This window comes from Rattus rattus, chromosome X (genome assembly GCF_011064425.1).
Source record: "Rattus rattus isolate New Zealand chromosome X, Rrattus_CSIRO_v1, whole genome shotgun sequence".
Lineage (NCBI taxonomy): Eukaryota > Metazoa > Chordata > Mammalia > Rodentia > Muridae > Rattus > Rattus rattus.
The window spans coordinates 14875027-14891580 of NC_046172.1; the positions used below are offsets into that span (position 1 = coordinate 14875027).

Below are 16554 nucleotides of genomic sequence, written 5' to 3' on the forward strand. Positions count from 1 at the left end.
AAGAACAGTAAGCCTTCCTGTTGAACCCACATGCCAGGGGCCTAGGTGCAGGCTCTACCTTTCTAGTACTTGCCACTTGATGAGTGTGCTTGACCAGTGTGGTGCGCCTGGGCAAGGTTGGCCTTTGAGCCGTCTTCACCTAGGACAGACCTTACAGCCTCCTTCCACTGTTTCTTGTCTGTTGGTTAGGTATGGCAGGTATTCAAGTAGCTAGTTGGTCCACAGGAGAATGTGCCGCATATGATGCCTTCCTTCAGGGAGCAAATGGGCCAGGGAGAGTGAACTACTTCACATTCATCACGCCCACATGGGTGGACCGGAGCCTGGGACTTCATGCACACTCTCCACATGAATTTCCTCCATAGTTTAGTGCAGTCACCATATAAATGCAGCGTGGGCAGAGGAACGGATTCACAGACTTGCGCCCACAGAGTCTGTGAGTCATCTGACCTGGTCCATTGGGAACATTAATCCTCCGTTCCAAGGAATCCAAAGGCCGGTACCTCGCCTGCATTTTAAAGGACAGAGCCCCTATATGCCCACACTCTTGTTCCTTTTCCTTCCTTTCAGAGGTATTCAAGTATCCACTAGAAGGTACAGCCCTGTTAGTCATAGAGGATGTAGCAGGGAACTAATAAACACACTAAGATCCTTGACTATTGTAGCACACCGGCTCCTGTTCAAAAGAATGACCTAGATCTATTGTTCCTTGCTTTCTATTCTGTATGAATGACTCTTCAGGGTCTGATAGATGAGATTTCTCAAACCATTCCCCTTCCCATGCCCCTAGATACACCTAAACACACAGGCCTACTTGGGGAGGAGTCACTCTCTCACAGGAAGGGTCGAATGGAACCTATTGTGCTGTCCCTCTCCTGCCGTCCTCACCCCTTCAGCATGCAGACCCGTAGACTGAGTGACTTTCTGTCTACTACCGTTAAACTAACATTTTGAAGACAGGATCTCCTGTAGCTCTGTCCTCTAACTGATTCTCCCCATATCTACCCTCCCTAGGTCATCCTTTCCTCCACAGATTTGGAGGCTGGCCTGGGAAACATGAGATCCAAAAAGAAAAGTGAATCTCTTCCAGGTTAAAAAAAGTAGTCTTTAGGTCATATTTTTTTTATTCAGATGAGGTCTTACTAAGTGGCTTACATTAGCCTGGAACTTGCTGTGTATTCCAGACTGGTCTTGATCTCCTGATCCGCCTGCCTCAGACTCTGAGTGCTGGGATTATAGGTGTGTACCAGTGTGCCTAGATGCTTTATGATCTGAATGACATTGGTGATTCTCATAGAAGCACGTTACCTGAACCAGCAGCATCAGAATCACATGGGAATCGTTCAAAACGCAGAGTTCCATCCCTGACCTATCCAGTCATAACACACAGCAGCTTATATTCTTTTTAAGCCTTCCAGGTCATTCTGGTGATCATTCAAATTTTAGAATCACAGAATCAAGTCAGGCGAGGGGCTAGAAAGGAAAGAGCTCCCTCTTCCTCACATGCATTCATGCACGCCGTCTGGGAGAAGCTCATCTTGTCCCTCCCACCTTCTCCTCCCCATACTTGGTGATGGCATATGGCTAAATGAATATGTAACAAAGAGAGAGAAGCTGTAGCATGATTTCTGTAGGCATGTTCCTAATACTATAGACAGACACGCACTTGGTATACAAAAAACGAAACCCAAAACCAGAACCAACTCAAACACCTCCCGTGTGTATGGATTTCAAGAGAATGAGCCTTGCCATCATGAATCTTCTGCCAGATGATTTAATTAGCACGTGTATCGCTCACTATGCTGTGCTGTGTATTGTTGCACCAGTGTTCTGCTGATGTGTGCTAAGAGCTTTTCTTCCTACTGAGAGAGCAGTCATTCAGGGAGCTAGGAAGTAAGCCTTCCCAGGCTCTCATTCATTCATTCATTCGTATATATGGTTCCATGTATATGCATATGTGACATATGGAAGTGTAGATGTATTTCTGTGAATTCCTAAAAGGCAGGAGAGGAGACATATTCCTACTACGCTTACGTGCAGGAGAGTGGACTTTCTTCTTACACACTAAAATGAATATCTGTTGAATAGGTGTCTAAACCCCAGGTTTTGCTCACCCTTACCTGTTCTTAAAGACCTGGCATGAATGTCGTCTGTTTTTTTGTTTTTCCTTGTTTGCTTTTTCAAGACAAAATTTTACAATATAGTCTAGCTGGCTCCAGTTTCATAATTTTCCTGTTTCACTCTCTGGAGTGCTGGTATCCGAGGCCTGTGCCATTTTGCTTTGCATGAGTGCTCTTATCAGTGCATTGGGATTATGCAAAAAATACAAACCCTTAGCCTTGCATGCGCATTGGAAAAGCCTATGCACCACTTCTCCTTTTTCTTGCTCTTTTAACAGGTTGCTTGTATTTGTATTTTGTTCTGGTCGTCCTCCTCTAACAAATTGATTGAATCCTTGCTATTTGGTAGTGCTGCAGTGAACTAAGCTGTCTGAAATGCTAGCTTTACTGTCTCCTGGGCCTCGGAGCTTAGGCTTCCTCATGATACCAGCTTCCGGGGTCAGAAATGAGCTCAGCGTGTAGAAATATATGCTTTTCCTTCATCTGTTCATGCACATGGGGTGTGCACATCCAAACAGAGCTGACTTGCCTCCCTCTCTGTTGTCCTTGTCAGCCAGATATGAATGTTGTCTTCGGACGGAGGAGCCTTTTACTTTATAGAAGGGCAATTACTGTGAATCAATGCTTCCTCACTCCCTCTGCCCTGTAAGCACAGACTGAGCACTTAGGGGTTTGCTGACACATGCTGAGCAGATGACTAGCTCTCACCCGCAAGAGAGACGGTGTAGGGAGTGGAATCTCCATGTTTTCAGTTGCTGGTGGGCCACAAAATGGGCCTCTTTATCTAAAGAGACACACCAAGTGTAAGACTTCTCATTTCTGCTTTCATATTGGTTTATAGTACAGTGCTTCCCCCAATAATAACACATTGACACTCAGGCCTGATCCTTCTCCTCTGCTCCCTCTCTAATCCTTTGCTATCAAAGTGCTTAGTGCTATCTCAATGCAATGCACCTGGGCAAGGGTTCAGAGAAGGTGAGCTCATCTGCAGCAAGAAGGACCAGAGAGCCTGTGTGTCCCTCCCCCTCGTTCCCTCTCTTGTGTAAGACTTGTTCGAATGATTCATGTATATCAGGGAAACCTAAGAGATTGTTTAAGAGATTTTAGGCAGTCTAGCTGGCTTCTTTCTAGAGTATCATTATAAAAATATGGTACCTGGAATGGAGGGTATGGGCTTTCTGTATTCTGTCCTGTATGGTTATACAGGATGGGCTCAGGAGCCTAAACCTTCTGATATAGTTCCCTACTTCCTTTCAGTCTAGAGGTGAGCATTGTCTCATGCATGGTTTTCAGCTAAAGTTCATTAGAAGGACAAAGAACTATTAGATTTGCATTCTTCCCTTCCCAGCGTCTAGTTTCTACCGTGTATTGGGCATTGAGTTTCAAGTTGAGGATGCAGTAATAGATGGGTAATAAGGGTCAGATTACTGCATGGATCTCTGGTAGGTTCCATTAGGGAATGAACTCCATCTGGATCAACAGTGTACATGGCCACAGTGATGAAGACATCCAACAGTGAGAGAGTATAGAGTACAAGCTCAAATGCCCATATACCCCGCAAATATGCAGATTCCCCACCCATGCACATAGTTTTCTTCCTACAACTATTTTCCTTCACTATGCCGTTGGAGGCACATCCTTACAGAGTCTGTGTTTACAGGAGGCTTTACGGTTTGAGCCTGTAGAGCACCCCTTTATCATTGAAGACTGAACTGCCTTGAGATGTCTACCACAGGTTGTTCTGGAGTGAGGAATAGGGAGGGATCTGTCTTTTTGCTAATCTTCTATGCAAAACATATAATATGGAAATTAAAAGTTTCTAGCTCTTTTTATATTACTGTACTACAGTCTATAGCAATGTACTATGTCTCCACTTCCACCTTCGCCTGTCCATCACTTTCTTAGTCTGTTGTATTTACTTAGGGTTTTCACTCCACCAAGGCGCCCGCCTTTACTCTTCTGTCTTACATAGGCTGCACGCACCTTCTAAGATTGTGTTGTCTCCTCTTCAGATCCGTGGTGCTTAGCACACTGTTTCGTGATAGGAATTAAGAACAGGTTCCTACCTGATATAGACTTTAGGTTACCCCCTCATTCACTTATTCACTCAATAACGCATTTCCTTGTTGGTATTTTGGAACAAAGGGTCACTATGTAACCCAGGCTGACCCTGAATTCATAGCACTTCTCTTGGATGCTGGGATTATGGGGGCAGTTACCACTGCCACTTGAGCCATTCATTTTTTAAATTATTTTTGTGATAACAAGATTGAATGACTGTTTTAGCTTCACATTACTTCTAGATTCTGTCATCCTCTCCATGTTGTTAAAGGGCAACAGTTCATAGCTGTGAGTGTAATGTACATCTCAGGGCTTCCATTCATAAATTACCAAAGCAATATCTGCATGGAGGATGAGGTGTTTTTGGGTTTTTTTTAAAGCTGGAGTCTCATGTAGCCTAGGGTGGCTTTAAGTCTCCTGTGTAGCCAAGGATTTCTTAATCTTACTGGCTCTACCCCTGGTCCCACCCTTACAGGGTACTTAAAACATAGATTTCTTTCTTTTATGAGCACATATGGACACCATATGCATGTTGTTGGATCTCCTGAACTGGAGTTACAGATGATTGTGCACCAACAGCTGGATGCTAGGAACTGAAGGAACAGCAAGTTCTTTCAATGACTGGGCCATCCCTCCAGCTCCCTTATTGACTTTTAAACACTTTTTAACACCAGTGTTTCCTTATGAGTAAACTGCAATTTGGTCAATTTAAGTTTTTTTTTAAACTAACAGAATTAATTTTGGGGAGCAGTTTTAGGTTTCTCAGAACACCAGACTGGAAAATATCGAAGTTTCCATATAGTTCCTATCGCAGCATTCCTTGTTCTTAACATTTTATGTTACTGTTTCCAACTTGTTACTAACGGTGAACCAATATTAATACATTGTAATATGTTTCCAAAGTCCATAGTTTATATTAGAGTTCTTTGTGTTTACTTACTTGTTGGAGACATTGTTTTGCTGTAGAGCCCAGGCTGGCTTAGGTCTTAGCTTTACAGGCCTGTACCGTTCATCCATGCCATTTTTTTTTTTTTTTTTTGGAGACAGGTTCTCACTACATTGCCTAGTGTAGACTGGAGCTTATGGGCTTGAGCTGTTAAGTATTTGGACACACAGGCAGGCACCAATGTGCTTGGGAGGGTTTCCTTCTATGCAGTGTAGCCTATGGGTCTAGACAAATATATAGTAATATTCACCACCTACCATTAGAGTATCCTGTGTACCCTGCCTCTTCACTCTATTCCCCTCTGCTACCCTAAGCCTCTTGTAGACACTGCTCATTTTATTGTTTCCACAGTCTTTGGAATCACACTGTGTGTCACCTTTTCTCAAGGTCATTTTTTTTACTTATGTATCTAAGGTTCCTCAATGTCTTTTCATGGGGTATGATTCCTTTTTATGTATTGTATTTGATTTTCTAATGATTTGTTTGATATTTTCACATCTATGTTCATATGAGATGCTGGTTATAGTTTTCTTATTTTTTTATGTAGTTATTGTCTTAGGCTACTCCTGGCTTCATACAATGGAGGAGATTGTAAAGAATAAACATGATTTCTGCTTAAGTGTTTAGAAGAATTAAGTAGAATACACTGGTGAACTTGTTTGTGTTTTCTGGTTTGGAGTTTTATTACTGATTCAGTTTATTTAAATAAATGTAGGCCTGTTTTCACAATCTAGGGTTTCTTGTATGAATTTCAGTGGATCAATTGTATTTTTCAAGAGTTATTAATTTCCTTCATCTAGGCTATTGTAGAGGAATTTTAATCCAGCAACATGGCTGCTCTGGTATGGGATCACATCCAAAACCTTCTAGGTCTGTGTGATCTGGCTGGATACAGACAAACTTTTAATCCTAAGAGACAGAGGCAAGCAGATCTCTTGAGTTCAAGGCCAGCCTGCTATAGAGCAAGTTTCAGGTAAAGAAAAGTTTACGTACATGCCTTTAATCCCAGCACTCAGGAGACAGAGGCATGCAGCTCTCTGAGTTCTAGTAGAGTCAGTTCTGTTCAGTTAGTTGAGTTCAGTGCAGTGGAGTTCAGAGCCAGTTGCGAGGCAGTGCAATGGAATTGGAAGTCATTTTTGAGGCAGTGTAGTGGAGTTAAGTTGATAGCAGTTGAGTTGGTGACATTTCAGTTCTGGAGTTCCGAGGCAGCTTACCAGGACAGTTTGATGGACAGGTTGCAGAGAGAACAAGCTAGACACAGGGAAAGACAAAATGAGTTACAGAGTAAGAAGGAGCCAGAAGATAGAACAGATTGCTAGAGGTAATTTGAAGCTTGAATTAGGCTGAGAGAAGGGAGTTTGAATCTGTCAGTTTGGAGAGGAGTTTGAGCGAGAATAGCTGAGTTGAACCAGCCAGCCACAGTTCAGAAAGAGATAGAGAGGGTGAACTATTCAGCAATAAGTCTCTGAGACAACAATTATGTCAGGTGGATAAAAGATACTTTTACAGGCTATAATAAACATCTAGATACAGAACTGTTAAGAGTGTGTTTTTATTATGTTTGAAATGTCCATACAACCAATAGTGATGGTCTTTCCTCCCTTTATTTTTAAGATACAGTCTTGCTATGTAGCTTAGTCTGACCTTGAACTTCCTATGTAATCTAGGTTAGCCTTAAAGATCCTTTTGCTTTACCTTTCTGGGATTGCATGTGCCACCATATCCAGCATTTATTTTGTCTTTGGTATTAGTGACTGTAATGGCTATTCCTGGTTGTCACCTTGACTACATCTGGAATGAACTACAATCCAGAATTGGAGGACTCACCTGTGATCCAGATCTTGAGGCTGGCAGACACAAGTTTCTGACCTGGATTGTGGCATGGAGATCTTGAGGCACAGTAGCCATGCAAAGCTTAGGCCCAGGCAAGGTGGTATGTGCCTTTAATCCCAGGAGACTGAGGCAAGGAGATCTCTGAGTTCAAAGTCAGCCTGGGACAAAGCAAGTCTCAGATCCAGGCATGGTGGTACACACCTCTACTCTGGGCCACACCTTCTGCTAGAGACCTACATAAGGACATAGGAAGAAGGAAGATGCGCTCTTTGCCTGCTTGCATTTACTTGTGAGCACGTCTGTTGGAATCTGCTTGTATAGAAGACCAGCTGAGACAACTAGTCTTGAGGGACTGAGCAACTACTAGATCCTTGGACTTCCCCTTCACCGCTGACTCTTGTTGGGGAGTTGGACTACAGACTGTAAGTCATCACAACAGATTCCCTTAATATAGACATTCCATAAGTCCTGTGACTCTAGAGAACCCTGACTAATACAGTGATTTTTATCTTTTTTGTTGGTGACCTGACTAGTTTAATAAACTTGTTATTCTTCTTTTTACTTTGTTGACTTTTCTGTTGATTTCTGTGTTAGTCAGCTTCCCGTTACTGTGACAATATATTAGTGAGACATCAACTGGAAGGAAGATGTGTTTGCTTTGGTTCATATTTCAGAGATTTTAGTCCATAGTTGGCTAGGTCCACCGCTTTTTGAGGCCAAGAAAGGTAGAACATAGAACAAAACTGTTCCTCCCATGATGGCTGGGAAACAGAGAAAGCAAGGAAGAAGCCAGGTAGTAGATATATGCTTGCATGGGATAGTCTCAGTGGATAGAGTGCATGCCTCACATGCGAGATGGCCTGGGTTTAATGCTCAACAGTGAAAATAAATGGTGTATTCTTCCCGTACATGGAGTGAAGTATGTCCACCTCCTATGGTTTCTCTACTGCCTCTCAGTAATGCCATCAAAATATGAATTCGTTGATGGGTTAATCTGTTTATAAGGTCAGAGTCTCACAGTCCTATCACAGTGTCGAAGCTCCACCCCTGAAGCCTACTGCTTTGGGAGTCAGGCTTTCAACAATAAGCTTGGGGATGCTTTTAGATGCAAATACTCATTCCTCTGTCCCCTTCTCTATTTCTGCTCTACTCAGTCAGGATGTTCTAGTTTTCTAAAGTAGAAATGCGATTGATTTTAGATACTTTAGCTTTGATTTGATTCATCTATCTAGTGTTAAAACTTTCCTTTTACCACATCCCACCTTCTCTTTTTCTTCTTTCCATCTCTTTCTTTGGATTTTTCTATACTTTGACTTTGATATATTTACATACAGGATTTTTTTTTTTTTGGTCGGGTAGGGGCATTTATCCTCTTCACTGTATTTTGAGCTTTCTGGACTTTATATTTGCATTGATCATTAGTTTTATGGAATTCTTGCCCATTAACGTGTGTGTGTGTGTGTGTGTGTGTGTGTGTGTGTGTGTGTGTATTTGTGTTTGCTTGCACATGTAGAGGCCAGAGGGAGGACATAGATCATGTTCTATCCTCCTGCCTTACTCAGATGGGTCTCTCCTGGCCTGAAGCTTGCCAATTATGGGGAGGCTGGCCACCCCCCAGGATATGCTTGTCTCTGCCCCCCCTGTGCTGGGGGGTGAATATACAGCCATGTGTGGCCCATGGATGGTGGAGATGTGGTCAGGTCTTCATACTTTACCACCTACTGAACCCTTTCCCAGTTTAGGTCATTAATACATCATACATTTCTTCTGTTCTTGTAATACCACCCCAAATCCTGTGGCCTTTTTGGTTTCATGGATAACCTGTTTTAAAATAATTTTTAAAACCTACTTATCTTTGCTTTGCTGTGTCAGTCCATTCATGAACCTGTCTACTTGAGTTTTAATTTCTCTTACAATGTTTTTTCTGTCTAGCATTTCCTTTTCTTAAAAAGTCAATACATTTTTATTTAAGAAATTTTACATGTAATTCCTTTGCTGTCCAACAATGTCACTGAAGTTCTAGGTTTTCTAAGACCCTTTCTTTAAGTCCCTTTGAAGGACTTGATGCTTTATCTAGTTGTGCCTATAATTCTTTGATTCTTTTATCTCTCCATGACTTAAAGATGCACAAATGACAACTTCAGAGTTCTCTATTAGAGATATTTGGAAATAATGTCTTTAAATAATTGACTTTCAGGATAATTTTTAAGATAGATTTGCCTCTCATTTTCTGACATCCCACATATCTCTCTTAAGACTCGAGTTGAGAACATACTCATTCTGATCAGACTCAGAATACAATGGATCTGTGAATAGAAAGACTATGGCAGTGCCACACGGAAACAAGCATCCTTTCACAGTAAGACAGGCCTCTTCAACGCTTGACCTCATCCTGAAACAAGCTGCTTTAACACTTGAATTCTTTTCTGTATCATATTCCTTCTTATATGTATCAAAAATTCATGCTCAACAATGGATTCTGGGTTGCAGGGAAGGATTTATTTATTTACTAAAATACTTATATAATTTTTGAAATTATAATTATAACATTTCCCTTCCCTTTCCTTCCTCCGAATCCTCCCTATCTATGGGTATAAAAACAAAATTTAGAGTATAGTTAGAGATTATTCTGATTTATATAGTGGTGGTTGTAGGTTCTCGCCAGGATCTAAGACCTCACTAACCTTGGGGAATTGGTTAGGTTTCCAGTAACAGGCATGGTTTCCCTCTTGTGGAGAGGGTCTTACGTCAAAGTAGACAGCTGCTGGTTACCACAAACACATGTAAGCTGTTGCTACACTCTTAAGGTTAGTGTACCATTGTGACCATTGTTCTGGTGTCACAGGCAGTTAGGCCTGTTCATTTCTTTCCTCCTGTGGAAACTTGCTTGACCATTTAGTCATTTAGTACATTCATTGCAGCTCTATTCACAATAGCTAGGGAATGGAACCAACCTAGATATTTCATTAACAGATGAGGAGATAAGAAAAATGCGCTACATATGCACAATGGAGTATGCTGAGAAAAAATGAGATCATGAGATTGGAAGGTAAATGAATAGAACTGGAAAAGATTAGACTGAGTGAGGTAACTCTGGCTCAGAAAGACAAATGTTGTATGTTTACTCTCAATATAGATCTAGCTTTAACTCTTTTGCATGTTTAACTTAAAAACCAAGCAGAAGCCAAGAAGTTTAAAGGGGGCCTTTTAGAGGCTAGAGCATGATAAGGGAGGGAGGATGGTAGATTATAGGTAAAATAAAAACAGGGACATGGGATACTCAGGGTGCAAAGGCTTAAGTAGGCAGAAAGGAATGAATATTGGGGATGGTGGAGGGTGAGGGTAGAGAACTAACCCAAAGAATGGGTTATAAACCCTGTCTGGAAGCTTACTATCTTACAGCTCAATTAAAAATTGCTTGGAAAACAGTAGAATACATGTGAAATGACAGAAGATGACTATGTTGAGATAAAAGGATTAAATGGGGATGGAAGAGGGGAAGGAGGTGAAGAAGTAGTGGGGAGCTTACCTAAAATGAACGGTTATGAAAAAGCCTTGCGGAAGCCCACTAAGCTAATTTCAGCATTTGACTTAAAAAAAAAGAAAGTTCGAACAGAATTACTCTGTTTGGATGAACAGCACTGCTTCCAGAGACAATGATATTAATTGAAAATTTCAATCCAAGGCAGGGGATATGTGTGAGTTATATGCTTTTCATGTCTGGGATAAATATGATATTCCATGTTCTTTTAGAATTTGTTGTATGTAAAATGCTTGACTTTAAAGACATGATCTCCTCTGCAGCCTGCTGCACCAGAACTCACTCTGAAGCCACGACTGGCCTTGAATTTCCATTTACCCTTCTGCCAGTCAGAATGGTGCACACTTGTAACACTAGCTACTTAGGAGGCTGAAGCAGGAGGACCATGAGTTCCAGGCCAGCCTGATATACGTATTGAGTTCTGGGTCTGTCTAGACTACATAGCAAGACCCTATCTCAAACAAAGCAAAATTATAGTATAACTAAAATAACACAAGCTAGATGCTTTTCTTCTTGCTCCAGTTAGACTTTTTAATGCACTGACTGTGTGATGTGCAGAAGAAGAGGAAGATAACATTCTTTCTGCTCCATCCTTTACTTTGTTCCTCGAGTCTTGGAGGGGTTGGTATTAATGTCCTTTTGGGGAAAAAACCTCATCTATACCTTATTGTCATGCACCTTGGACAGTCTTGCATCCCAGTATTCATTACCATTTGTTGGGAAGAGAAAGTTCCTCTGATTAGGACTGAGAGTAGCACTTGTTTGTGGATGTATGGGTATTTAGAAAGCAGCTCGGCGAGATGTTCATTTAGCTAAGCAGTAGTAATAATTTCCCCCATAGGGTATAAAACCTCCTCAGCCAGGGGTGATTAACTGTATTTTTAACCAGGCATGAATTCCCTTTGGGAGAACAGGTTGAGAACCAAGCAGAGAATGCTTGGTTGCCCCGAACAGTTATTCTTCTATTGCACAGCTTTACACGTTTTGCCTGGTAGGTTGGTATTGTAGCTCCTAGGGTCCTCATCTGGTAAGACCATTTATGTCTTTCTCCTCATCAGTTTGCATTGAAGCGTCTGGAATGATGTGAGCTGGCCAGCATAGAGGAAACTCCCAACACAGTTACAATTTGATTTCTCTGTATTATAAACAAGGTCTATTGTGTCTTCAGCAATGAATCTTAGCAACTAGTTCTGATGGGCAACCAAAAGGTATGGTAATAACATGTACTGTGTTGGGAGCCTCTGTCATCTCCTTGACTAACAGCTAATGGGGAGATACTCCATACCCTGGATTAGAAGTTGTTGTTGTTGTTGTTACTATCTCATGGCTATTAGAGATAGCATTATTCAGCCATGTGTAATGGCTGTCACCCCTTATAGTTTTTAGATGACTTTCCGACTAGTAGGTTTTTATTAGCTATTGGACCCTCTTGAGGTATCTCTTTGGGAGGTGATAGAATCTTTGGGTATATGTTAAGGAGGACATAGCTGCCTCATTTTATAGATTGGTTTTTAGCTCTTTGGAGAACTTCTTTACTGATTTCTACAATGGCTGCAATAATTTGCCCTCTTCTCAGTAAATCAGGCTTCATATTTTTCCATATCCTCTCCAGAAGTTTTCGTTATTTGATTTCTTTATAATAGCCATTCTGACTGGATATGAGATTCAACCTCAAAGAAATTTTCATGTGCATTTCCATTATGGCTAATGATGAATATTTAAAAAACTTGATTTACCACCTGCATTTCTTACTTTAAGAATTATTTGCATAGATCCATGGCCCAGTTTTCTTTTGTTTGTTTTCTTGATGATTAGGTCTTGGAGTTCTTTGTATATTAAAGAGATTAATCCTGTGCTGATGCATAACTGAGAAAGACAGGAACTCTTGTACCTGAGGATAAACTCCTGACCCTTCTACCTTACTTTCCTAAAGTGCTAGGACTACAGGCATCTAATTACAGGCTTGCCATCCTGTATTAAATGGGAAACCCTCTACATGAACTATTTTCAAAATTTTAGCCTGGGATGAAAGTAAATTAAAAATCTATTCTTGACATCTGCTTGAGGTTCTGTTTCACTTTCCCTTTTTGAAACTGGGTCTTGCTGTATCGTCCAAACTTGTCCCAAACTTGGTGGAATCCTTAGGACCCAGACTCCCAAGAACTGGGATTATAGACATATTCTACCACACCCAAATGAATTTGACCTTTTTATCTCTTTAAGAACTCTTGTTGACATGTTGGCATTCTTCTTTGTAAGACTTTATTCTGCCTTACAATATCATCATTCCATCCTGTCAGAGAAGGCACAGCTGCAGGAGTAAACCTTCAGCTTCCCACACTGTGTCCGCCAGATAACTGTGTAGGCATTCTTTACTGGGAATCCAGTCTTGCATTCCTGAACTAAATCCCTGTTAGATAGGGCAGCCAAGTCTTTCAACAAGATTTGATATGCAGTTTGTAAAATGCATTTAGGAATTTTATATAGAGATGTCAAAGTGAAAAGCACTTAAAAATGTAGCATCATCTTTGTCAGGCCCTTGTTCTTGGCCTTCTAGATGCCTCATTGCCACATTTACTTTATTTTTGCTTTTTGAGATTGGATCACACCACACTTGCCTCCAACCCAGTACCCTCCCACCTTACTTAGCCTCAGTTCTGGTGGTATAGACACGTGACCCTCAGGTCATCTGTCACACCTTTGAATGTCTGTATGACCGAACATTGGTTGCTTTATCTGAACTACTTGGAGATAAAACTAAAACTAAAGAAAAGCTATCTTCTAAGAGAAGGGAGCATAATGTTAAAGCCATTTTAAGTAAATTATCTCTTGCTTATTTATCTGTTGGGAATGATCCAAATGATATAGACCCAGGTTGTCAGTATTTGCTTCATTTCACAATGGCCTCTGGCTGATGCAACTTCTTTCTCCTTTTTATCAATTCTTGTCCAAGTATGGCTTTTCCCAGCTTAGCTCTTTCTCTATGTCAATAGATTTTTACAGTGCAGTATGTGGGTTCCTGAGATCTTTGGGGGAAACCTACAAAGTTAAAAGTATTTTCATGTTAGTGTTTAGACATTACTTGTCCCTTTAACTCAGACATACACTGGTATATTCTAGAGGTTAATTTATGTTTGGGAAAATGCATATTTTACAAAACATGGTAAGGTATTGGGTTGAGTATGAATGTATCTTATTTACTTAATTTTCATTTATTTGTTTATTGAGGCAGGGTCTCCAAATCTGGTCTGTAACTCACTGTGTAGCTCAGGGTGGCCTCAGAATTATAGCAATCCTCTTGCCTCAGGTTTCTGACTACTGGGATAAGAGCTGTGAACCATCACACCCAGCTTTTTATGATTTAAATAACTGAATAAAGGTATGTTTAAACTTTTCTCAGTTCTTGCTCTAAGTACCAGAATTACCTATAGATACCTAATCCATATAAATAAAGCCTTGGTAGAGGACAAGCCTCCAATAAAGACGACACAGTGAGGAGCGGCACAGTGATTTTCGCCTGGGGAGTTTAAGCATCTGAAATAAGCATCTTACATGGCATCTCAGAGATTAATATCAGATATCACAGCTCATTTCTGTTTCCCAATATAAGAAATCGGAGTATAAGCTGGAGGGTTTTTGAGCCTTCTGTTTGTGACAGGCACTGAAGAACAGAGGTTTTATGGAAACCTGTTCTAGAAAGATATTGGAGTTTGGAGGATATTTGCCCCCCCCCCGCCCTGCCTTCCCCCCACCGGGCCTGTTCTTTCTCATCTCTGGCTTTGAATAGAGTGGGCAGATAGCAGATAGTTTTTTTGTCTGTGCTGCGATTACTTTTCCTATTACAGTTAGGGCTATTTTCAGATTTCATTTTAAGTAATTGCATTATTTCAAATCAATGTAATGTATGCAATACCTGTTTGCCTGTGTCATACTTGAAGAGACACCATGGCCAAGACCACTTATGGAAGAAAGAGTTTGATGGGGCTCCCGATTTCAGAGGCTGGGTTTATGACCATTATGGTAGGGAACACGGCAGCGGGTGGGCAGGCGTGATGCTGGAGCAGTGGCTGAGAGTACAGATTCTTAAAGCAAGCAAGAGGCATAGAGAAAGGCAGAGAGAACTGTCAGCAGTGTGGGCTTTTGAACCGCTAAAGCCAGCCCTTAGTGACAAACCTGCTCCAACAAGGCCAGACCTCTTAATCCTTCACAAACAGTCCCACCACCTGGGGACCAGACAACAAAATACAGGATTCTAGGGGCCTTTCTAGTTTAAACCATCACACCCCACTTTCTCTACTCACAGTCTCTGTTTTCCATATTTGAAATATCAAGCACCTGTAGTTACTCAGAATGTCATTCACAGGCCAATAATTATTTTACTGGAACAAAAAATGAGAACTGGTAAGTCCGTTGCTTCTCTTTGCATGTTAGTCCTGAAATACACAGTGCACTCAGTATTTTTATTTAAGGGATTGTGTGTGTGTGCTGTTGGCTCACACACACACACACACACACACACACACACACATATATATATAAAATAAGTTAGTTGTTATGAGAATATTAACTTATTTGAACCAACAGTTCAACCAGGATGGCAGAAAGTCATACCACAAACTAACACCACCCTATCCACACCCACCAGCTGGCTCTTGTTTTGGTCCAGTTCAAATTCTGGGAAGGTGTAGTTCTTCCCTTTTCTCTCTTCCTCCTTTTAAAAAATTAATTACTTAATTTTTTATGGTTTTAATATGCTTTAATTATAACTATTTCCCCCTTCCCTTTCCTCACTCCAAATCCTCTCATATATCCCCTTTATTCTTTTGTCAAATTCATGTTCTCTCTTCATTAATTATTTTACATACATATATGCATATGTATATACATATTCCAAAAATACATAAATTCAATATTAAATTTTACCATCAATGTTTTCAATTCTCCAAACAAAAGACAGAGTCTGATTGAATTAAGAGACAAAAGCTGCCTTTCTCTTCGAACTAAGTCACCAGCATTGAAACTAGAAGTAGTAAAGGGTTTTCCTGGCTGGTTCCACCTCTCTCTTTTGTATCATACAGCTTCCACGTTTGGTGCCTAAAATAATATTATTATCATTTTTCTTGGTGGAAACCATAGTGCCTCTATGTGGCCACCCAAGTCCTCCAGTTTCTCACAGATAGCTTACCTGTATTCTAGTTAAGAGTAAATGCTAGGCTGACATGTATCTCCAAGACTTGCCTCACTTTATTTCTGTGAAATAACCTCTCTCCTCCATGAAGCCTTTAGCTTCTTACCTTCCCTCCATTCTCCACATGCCAACTGTACTCTTAGTCCAGCAGTCCAGCACAGCCGGTGTGTCATTTAAGGCTTTCCCCCCCTACATCATAAATTCCTTGACAGTTACTGACAGAGTCATAAACTCCTTTCGTATCCCCAGTTCCCTTCCCTGTTAGTGCAAGATTTGTTAAGTGTCAGCCATATTCATGTGCCGATGAGCTGTTAACCCTCCCTCCTCAGCTGCAGTAAACATTTATTGAACACCTATTCCGAGACAACATGAAATTGCTAGAACAACATAAATGGAGACACGGACTAAAGTGAAAGAAGACTTGCAGTCAATATGGGAGTCTGAACAAAGGGAGCATTGAAGGAGAAGCCTGTTGGAGCTGCTCTTAGATGGATTCAAGAGATGGATTCGATAGCCCCACCAGACTGAAAAGAAATGGGGATGGGGCTAGACAGGATTCCACATAACACAGCTGGCTTTTGTAAAGACACAGAGGCATAAAGGACAGTCATTTCTTCCATATCTATGGAGAACTGGTTTCAGAACTCCTGCCAGGATTCTTTATATGAAATGGCATATGGTACTTAGATACGACATATTTACATCTTTCTTAATGTACTTTCAGTCTTCTCTACATTATTTGTAAATTTAGTGAAATTATAATTTTCTCTAGAAATTTGTAAATTATTAGTAAAATGCAAGTGCTATGAAATCATACTAAATTTAGGTAATAACAAGAAGTAAAAGCCTGTCATTTCATCACTAT

At 40.8% G+C, this 16554-nt stretch overlaps 1 protein-coding gene and 1 pseudogene across 1 annotated transcript in view; one reads left to right on the forward strand and one right to left on the reverse strand.

Moving 5' to 3' along the window:
* Positions 1-16554, forward strand: part of Clcn5 (chloride voltage-gated channel 5) — a 151876-nt gene that overhangs the window by 76003 nt on the left and 59319 nt on the right.
* LOC116889532 lies at positions 9393-9473 on the reverse strand (annotated as a pseudogene).